Source organism: Caretta caretta, chromosome 28 (assembly GCF_965140235.1).
Source record: "Caretta caretta isolate rCarCar2 chromosome 28, rCarCar1.hap1, whole genome shotgun sequence".
NCBI lineage: Eukaryota > Metazoa > Chordata > Testudines > Cheloniidae > Caretta > Caretta caretta.
The window spans coordinates 11,328,007-11,336,804 of record NC_134233.1 but is presented as its reverse complement, the minus strand read 5'-3'; the positions used below and the strand labels follow the sequence as shown (position 1 = coordinate 11,336,804).

Sequence of the window (8,798 nt, the reverse complement as noted above, 5' to 3'; positions counted from 1 at the left end):
CCTCACATGACACACAAAACGGCACACGTGACACACACACACAACACGATGCACAAAACATCGCACACAAAATATCACTCACACACACACAACACGACACACACACAGACAACACGACACACGACACACAACACGAGACACAAATATCTCACACAACACATGACACCGACACACACAACATGCACACAAAACGGCACACAACACAGCACACACCGTCACATGCACACAACACGGCACACACCGTCACATGCACACAACACGGCATACAACATGGCACACACACACTCAACATGGACCACAACACGCACACATAAACACGTCACACACACACAAAACGACACACGTCACACACACAACACGTCACACGACACATGCAACACGACACGCACAACACGTCTTCAGCCTCCTTCAGCCTTCAGCCTCCTCTGCCCCTCCCTGCGCTTCCCACAGCCAGTCCGCCCAGGCGGGGTCCTGGGGAAGCCAGAGGGTCCTGCCCCCCAACTCCGCAGTCAGACGGGACTCTCAGCCAGCCAGGAAAACAGAGGTTTATTAGATGACAGGAACATGGTCTAAAACAGAGCTTGCAGGTGCAGAGAACAGGACCCCTCAGCCGGGTCCATTTTGGGGGGCAGTGAGCCAGACAACCCCGTCTGCCCTTCACTCCATGTCTCCAGCCAGCCCCCAACTGAAACTCCCCCCAGCCCCTCCTCCTCTGGGCTTTGTCCCTGTCCCCGGCCAGGAGGGCACCCGATTCCTTTGTTCTCCAACCCTTTAGCTCTCACCTTGCAGGGGGGAAGGGCCCAGGGAATCAGGTGCCAGGAAAGAGGGTGTCGGCCATTCTCTGTGTCCAGACCCCTGCACACACCTGCCCTCCAGAGCTCTGCAATGATCATACACCCTTACCCCACCCCCTAGATCCTTAAGAACTGCATAGGGGAAACTGAGGCACCCCCACACAATTCAGAGGAAACATGAAGTCCCGCTTCATGACAGATGACTCCAGGAGGTGAGTTGCTTGCTATCCTACCATGTTTTTCTCTGTCTCTCCTCTAGTATGTTGGCCATCACACACACTCTGTCTCTGTCTCCTCTCCTCTCCTGGTGCCAACGATGACCAGGCCCCGGGTGCCTGGGCCCCATTTCCCCCCTGTGCTCCATCTCTTCCTGTATCTGCCTCGCCCCTTCTCCCAGCCCACACTGCCCACCGCTGCCTGGATGATTTCCCCCTCTCCTCCACTGCACCCCCCTCTGTGGGGTCCCTGCCACTCACCGTCTGCCTCCTCTCCTCCACCCCCTCCCCCGCTTCCCCACGGGTCACTCTGGGGGCCGGTTTTCTTCACCATCTTTGTGCGTGATCTGGAGGATGGGATGGATTGCACCCTCAGCAAGTTCGCAGATGACACTAAGCTGGGCGGAGAGGGAGATACGCTGGAGGGTCGGGATAGGGTTCAGAGTGACCCAGACCAATTAGAGGATTGGGCCAAAAGAAATCTGATGAGGTTCAGTGAAGGGTTCATGTTTAGCTATTCCACCTGGAAGCAGGCAGGGCACACCTTGACTGTTCTGTAGAAGCAATGCACACATTGCTCTATCCAAGGACAAGGGCTAGATATGAACCATGAAAACTTGATTGTTGGGACAGCAACTGCGGGAGACTTTCTTAGCCTGGGCTCAAGGCCTGAGAACCAGGATTGTAGTAGATAATAGATGCAAGTAAGTATATTAATCAACGTCATACATTCCTTTGTGTATCTTTTTGTGGTAGCAGTGTGTAATGCTTAGGGGGGAGAAATATAATAAAAGGAGAAGGTGGAAGGCGGGGGGGCAGAACGCCCATCTCAGCTGACCAGCCTGCTTGCTTGCATAAAGCTGTGTTCTGTCTCATCATTGAACTGCCACAACTGGCGCCCAAACGTGGGGCCCTCAGAACTCACCTCACCCGGCAAGGGTTTCAGACGCGTCACTCATCCGCTTCGTGGATCCCGGTGAGTAATTTTCATTGTGGTAAGTATGGGAAGCTCCCTCTCTGCTTTGCAAGTGCAACACCGCAATGAGCTGCAGTATTTGCTGCGTAAGGCTCAGCATGACTGCCCGGCTCGAGCACTTACTCTCCTGCTACAGGAGGTGCGTGCCCAGTGCCCGTGGTATCCTGAAGCCGGAAGCCTTAAGCTAGCGGACTGGGAGCGATTGGGCCAGACATTGCACAAAGAGCCTCGGGCGCCCGTGCAGGCTCTACATGCCTGGCACCTCTGTCGCGACGCGATACTGCGTGTCACCTCGGATAGGCCCTCTTTCACGAGGCTGGTGATCTCGCCACGCCCGTCGGCTCCTGTAGCCATCCCCGTTGCAGCTCTCCCCCCTTCTACTGATGCAACCCAGCGTGTCGCTTCGGAAAGACCCTCTCCCGTACCCACAGCCCCCCCTCTCCCTGCTTTGCCCCCAGTGTCTTCATTACCACCGCCTCCCTTGCCTTCCCCACCAGAGCCAGTGCGTGATCACCCTCCCTCCGTGGGGCCCCATGCTCCGGGGCCCCCCGGAGGGTCATCTGCATCTGCTCAGAAGCTTTCGCTGGTGCAACAAATGGTTCACGCAGCGAAAGCTCGATCAGATCTTACAGCGGAGGAGCTGGCTGATCTGGTCTCCGTTTGCCCGGTGACCTGGCAGAATGATGACCAGGGCAACCCCGTGGGCACCTGGACCACTTTGTCATACTCGGTGGTTAGAGAGGTGAGGAAAGCAATTCGTGAGTTTGGCCTGACTAGCACCTTTGTGCGTGGTCTCGTTGAAGGGATAGGTACTGGGTACTCCCTAATCCCTGAGGATTGGAAAACGCTGCTGCGCATGATGTTATCACCTAGTCAGTATGTTATTTGGCTTAGTGAGTATCGGCAGATGGCAGAACGCCAAGCTCAGGTACATGCAGCGCACGGTATCATTTATGAGCAATTGGCAGGGGAGGGCCCGTTTGCTACTATTGAGATGCAGTCTCAACTCCCTCAGGCCGTCTTCCCCATTATTTCCACCTGTGCCCAGCATGCTTTCAAGAAGGTCCCGGATTCAGGCAAGCCTACCAAAAGCTTTGTCAGTATCCGTCAGGGTGCCTCAGAGTCCTTTTTGGATTTTACCAACAGATTGCATGAGGCTATCCTCCGACAGGTGGATAACACTGAGGCAGCTCACGAGCTCCTGTTAAAATTGGCAGTTGAAAATGCAAACGAGGATTGCCGCCGTGCTCTCCAGGCAGCACAAGCCTCTGGTATTTTAGAGCTCTCAGACATGCTGCGGGCGTGCCAGAACATTGGCACACAAGCCCACAAGGCTGGAGTTCTGGCTGCCGCCCTCAGAAAAACTGGGAAGGAGGGGAAGCGTTGTTACCGCTGTGGTAAGGAGGGTCATTTTCAGCGGGAGTGCCGCTCATCTAAGGCACCAGCCCGACCCTCAAAGAAGTGCCCCAAGTGTGGGAAAGGTTATCACTGGGCTAATCAGTGTCGTAGCGGGTCGGGAAACCGCGCGACGGGTCCCCCCCGAACCCAGGGCCAAACGGGGGTGTTTCCTACTCAGGCAATCGCTCCTCTGCCTTGGAATCCATAGACTCTATGAGGGCGGCGACTGCTGGAAGTGCAGGGCTTGATTTGATCATGCAGGAGGACACTGACTTTCGGCTGCCAGGGGAGGTCTGTGCCATACCTACACAGGTGACGGGACCTCTCCCTGCCGGCTTTGTAGGTCTTGTTCTCCCTCGCTCACATGCTGGGAAACAGGGCTTTTTTGTCATTCCAGGGGTCATTGATGCTGATTACACTGGCATTGTTAAGGTTCAGGTGTGGACTCATCTTCCACAGTCGCTCCCGCGTGGACGGTCAATTGCACAATTGATTTTAGTCCCCTATCAGGTGCCAGCTGCCGAGGATCGAACTCGGGGCGGAGGCGGCTTTGGATCGACGTTGTCTCACTCGCCGTCTCACAGCGCGTCTTCTCCACTTGTTGCTCTGACAATGTCAGTCCGCCCCTCGAAGCCTCAGCTAACACTTCTCTTAGATGATGTTCCTTTTACAGGGCTGGTGGACACTGGAGCTGACGTTACGGTGATTCGTGATCTGGAGTGGCCGGTTAATTGGCCTACGGTTCCTTCTAAAGAATTGTGGGGGATCGGGGGTAGCAAACCCGGGCGCCAAAGTTTGTCTTGGGTCACGGTCTCTAAACCGGGAGGCCATACCCTTGCTACTATCCGCCCTTTTGTGCTCCCTGTCCACCTCAATATTTGGGGCCGTGATTTACTTACAAAGTTAGACACCACCCTCGATATTAACATTTGATGGCCCAAAACCCTCCCTCACCCACCGTGCCCTCCGCCTTACCCTTGGTATGGCAATCCTTAGAGCCCGTATGGATTGATCAGTGGCCCCTCCCTCTAAAAAAGCTAAAAGCACTTCATTCGCTTGTGCAGCAGCATTTGCAAGCACAGCGACTGGAGAGCTCCACAGTCCCTGGAACACCCCGGTGTTCGTTATTAAGAAAAAATCGGGTGCTTGGCGACTGTTACATGATTTAAGGGAAATAAATAAACGCATCCAACCTATGGGCCCCTTGCAATTTGGCTTGCCAAATCCAAATTTAATTCCTCAAACCGATCAACTTTGTGTGTTAGATTTAAAAGATTGTTTTTTTTACCATCCCCCTTTGCCCTCAGAATTAGCTGCTGTTATTTTGGCCTTTCAACCTTTTGCTGATTGTCCCTTTAATTTAATTGTGGATACCTATTATGTTTATTAGGTAATTGATCATTTACCCCTTGCCCTCATTACCCCTCAGGTTGATGCAGACCTCCTTCGCCTGTTTTTGTTTTTGCAGCACCTTTTTGCCACTTGTCATTTCCCTTATTTTGTTGCTCATATTTGCAGTCATACCCCTCTGCCTGGGCCACTCACTGAGGGCAATGCACGCGCCGGTCGCGCGTTGCGTGGTCAGGTAAATTCCCTTTTTTCTGACCCCATTGAAAGCCAGGCCTTTTTTCATCAGTCTGCCTCTGTTTTGGCCCGGCAGTTTCACATTCCTGCTGATCATGCACGTTCCATTGTTCGTTCCTGCCCCCACTGTGCTGCTGCTGCTCCTACTTTTTCTTATGCCGTTAACCCCCGAGGTACCGCAGCAAATCAGCTGTGGCAGATGGATGTTACTCATGTGCCACAATTCCGCCCCTATTTGTTTTTACATGTTTCCGTTGATATTTATTTAAGTTTTTTTTTGGGCTTCCCCACAACGTGGGGAAGCCACTAACAAAGTTATTCACCATTTGCTGGCCTGCCTTTTTGTTATGGGTCGCCCCTGCCAAATTAAAACAGATATGCCCCAGCCTACTGCTCTGCAGCCCTCTCCACCTTTTGTGCCCGCTGGGACATCCGTCTTACACACGGAATCCCTTATAATTTCACGGGCCAAGCCATTGTTGAACGTGCCAATCGCACACTCAAAACCTTGCTAGATAAACAATTAAAACAAGGGGAGCTGCGTCTCCGAACCTTAGGAGACATTTAACAACAAATGCATATCCTCTTGTTTACTTTAAATAATTTAACACTGAATGCAGATCAGCAGACCCCTGCGGATCAGCATTTTCACAAATCTGAGGTACTGGAAAGACCACGTGTCTATTACTGTCAGCTGCCCGATCCACAGTGGCTGGGCCCAGTACCTCTAATCACTTGGGGTCGGGGATATGCTGCTGTGTCTCTCCCTGCAGGACCGTTGTGGGTTCCAGCTCGGTGTGTGCGACCGGCACTTAAACAACATGGCATGGCACCAGGGACTGTCGAATCCCATACCGGAGTTTCAGCTGACCTTGGAGGAGACCGCGTTGCCCCCCGAGTCGACAACGACGGGACGGAAACGGAGGAGGCGTAGCGTCCCAAGCCAGCCCGTGACATGGGGAGCAGTAAAAGCATTGGTCGCCGCGGCTCAACGAAGACTGGCAGCAGATCAACAGCCAGAGACTCCTGAGACTTTGTTTGTGGCGATTCTCGCCCAAATCACTGCTAATTCTGTGATGATTGTGTGCCTTTTGTGCCTGCTATTTCCTGTAGGGGTTGGCTCGGAAGCGCCTCCCCCGTTATAAGCCCGAATGACATATAACATATGGGAAAGATTGGCTTCAATAGCAAATGTTACCTGTGCGCGTGTAGTTAATTGTACGAGTATAAAGGTGCCCTTAGGCTGTCGAAAAATTTCTCAACCTCTTTTAAATTGTTCCCATGCTGTTAATGTTTCATATAATTATGGCCATATCATCCTACCATCAGGATGGGTTTTTACTTGCGGTTCACGCACCTTTAATTATATTCCTGCAAATGTAAGTGATGGCACCCTTTGCTGTTTTAGTAGAATGATATTTATATTGCCTTTTGCTGGTGACAATTGTAGTAAAAGAAGTGTACCCCTTTTAGATGATTAAATTGCAGATGTTGAGCTTTTGGTTATTTTGTGTTTGTAATCATTGGGCTTATTTTTTGCTGCTGCTGTGTACAATGTATTCTTTCCTTGTTAAGATTTTGTAAAATTTTGCCCTGGAAAGCTCCCCAGGTTATGTCCTTGTCTGTCTGGGAGTTAAATAGCATGACAAAACAAATTGACGGCTACCATGAGATGGCCAAATATCAATAAATAAAAAACGGGGAGATGAAGGGTTAATGTTTAGCTATTCCACCTGGAAGCAGGTGGGGCACACCCTGACTGTTTCGTAGAAGCAATGCACACATTGCTCTATCCAAGGACAAGGGCTAGATATGAACCATGAGAACTTGATTGTTTGGACAGCAACTGTGGGAGGCTTTCTTAGCCTGGGCTCAAGGCCTGAGAACCAGGATTGTAGTAGATAGGGGATGGTAACTAAGTATATGAATTAACGTCATACATTCCTTTGTGTAGCAGTGTGTAATGCTTAGGGGGAGAAATATAATAAAAGGAGAAGGTGGAAGGCGGGGGGGCAGAACGGCCCATCTCAGCTGACCAGCCTGTTTGCTTGCATAAAGCTGTGTTCTGTCTCATCACTGAACCGCCACACCCACCTGCTGAAAGGAAGAATACCCAGAAGTCACTGACTCCAGAACAGGCCAACAAAGAAAGGAACAGAACGCCACCAGCCATCAACTTCAGCCCCCAACTAAAAGATCTCCAGCGCAGGATCAAGGATCTACAATCTATTCTGAAGGATGATCCCTCACTCTCACAGATCTTGGGAGACAGGCTGGTCCTCGTTGACAGACAGCCCCCCAGCCTGAAGCAAATACTCACCAGCAACCACACAACAAAAACACTAACCCAGGAACCTATCCTTGCAACAAACCCATTGCCAACTCTGTCCACATATCTAGTCTAGGGACACCATCCTCGGACCTAATCACATCAGCCACACCATCAAATGTGCCCAAATACATGTGTTAGTCTCTAAGGTGCCAGAACTACTCCTCGTTTTGTTTTTGTTTTTTTGCTGCTACAGACTAACACGGCTCCCACTCTGAACTAAATGATTGCATCTCTCCCCAAAATAGACCTAGAAGCACAAAGAACACCCTGGAGACCAGGCCTTTAAACGTTAGGAAACATCAGAGTTAAGGTGACGTGTACATAGTTCGCGCAGTGCTGTTGTGCATGTGTGTTATGATACAGACTCACAAGTGTGGCCTTGGGGTCAATTCCCTGCCCCCCACAGCATCAATTTTCTCCAGACTCCCAAGCGAAGTGGTGCTTCCTCCATCCCTTGATGAGATGCCTTTCTCGAGTCTGCTTTGGTCCAAAACTCGCGACTGCGCCATGCAGGAGGCCTGTGATGTGTAGGGGGCCAGATGAGATGATCTAAGCGTCTCTTCTGGCCTTCAAGTCTCCAAACCTCTGCAAAACCGAGTGCGGCACATGGAGCATCCCCTGATGGTTCCACGTGTGGCCTGCGTGAACCCTTGCACGACCACTGAGTGTGTGGGGGTGACCCAGGGGGAGCAGCTCAAACACGCACAGGAGCCGGCTCGGGGCAGGACATGAGCCCTGCAGGGCAGGGGTGGGGGTGGCAGTGACATCACAAGAATGCAGCACTCAGCTGATTGGTGAAAGGCGGTTGGGAGGCGGTGACCTCACAGAGAGTCCACGACAACGGCCAGGGAGGACAGGCTGCAGGGCAGGGGGATCTCAGAGACCCCCGGGGCTTTGCTGCAGGGAGTCTCCTTCTTGAGGTGTCTCCTTGAGGACTGAGAGAGAATTCAGGGTCTCGTATGTGAGTGCGAGGTGGAGCCTCTCTGGAGTTTTCTCCTTTCCCGCTGCTCATTGAGCGAGAAGACAGACGTCCCTGTGGAGAAGGGAAGAGCCCCGGAGAGGTTTGGTACCGAGGCAGGCTGATCCGCCCGGTGCTGGCCAAATTCTCAGCACGGAAAACAGGAGGTTAAGGTGGGACAATTTTCCCCCAGCTAGGCCTTTGTCCCTTCGAGTCATTGGGGTTGTTGGTCTGTAGCTCATTGCAGGTCCCTTTATTCTGATCCTTCAGTGTGTGAAACTCCAGACTGATGGTTCGTTTGAAAGTCAGGACACCCGGGTCCTGTTCCCAACTCTATCCCGACAAGTTGTATGATGGAAGACGAGACCCTTCGCCTTTCTCAGCCTTCGTTTCTCTCTCTGTCAGCTGGGGAGAACAATCCTCTCACACCTGCCTCCGGGAGGGGGGAGACTGGGGAGCTGTGGGGACCTGTTTGAGAGCGTCACTCGGAGCAGTGTATCGTAGGAGGTGTCCTGTCGGGTTGAGTCATTCCAGAGGATGA

The 8,798-nt window shown here is 52.2% G+C and overlaps 1 long non-coding RNA gene across 1 annotated transcript; it reads left to right on the top strand.

Moving 5' to 3' along the window:
- Positions 1-2,000: 2,000 nt before the first annotated feature.
- LOC142070282 (uncharacterized) lies at positions 2,001-7,024 on the top strand. Its single transcript, XR_012666248.1, has 2 exons — positions 2,001-2,913; positions 5,741-7,024. It is a non-coding gene; the product is annotated as an uncharacterized LOC142070282 (long non-coding RNA).
- The last annotated feature ends 1,774 nt before the right edge of the window (positions 7,025-8,798 follow it).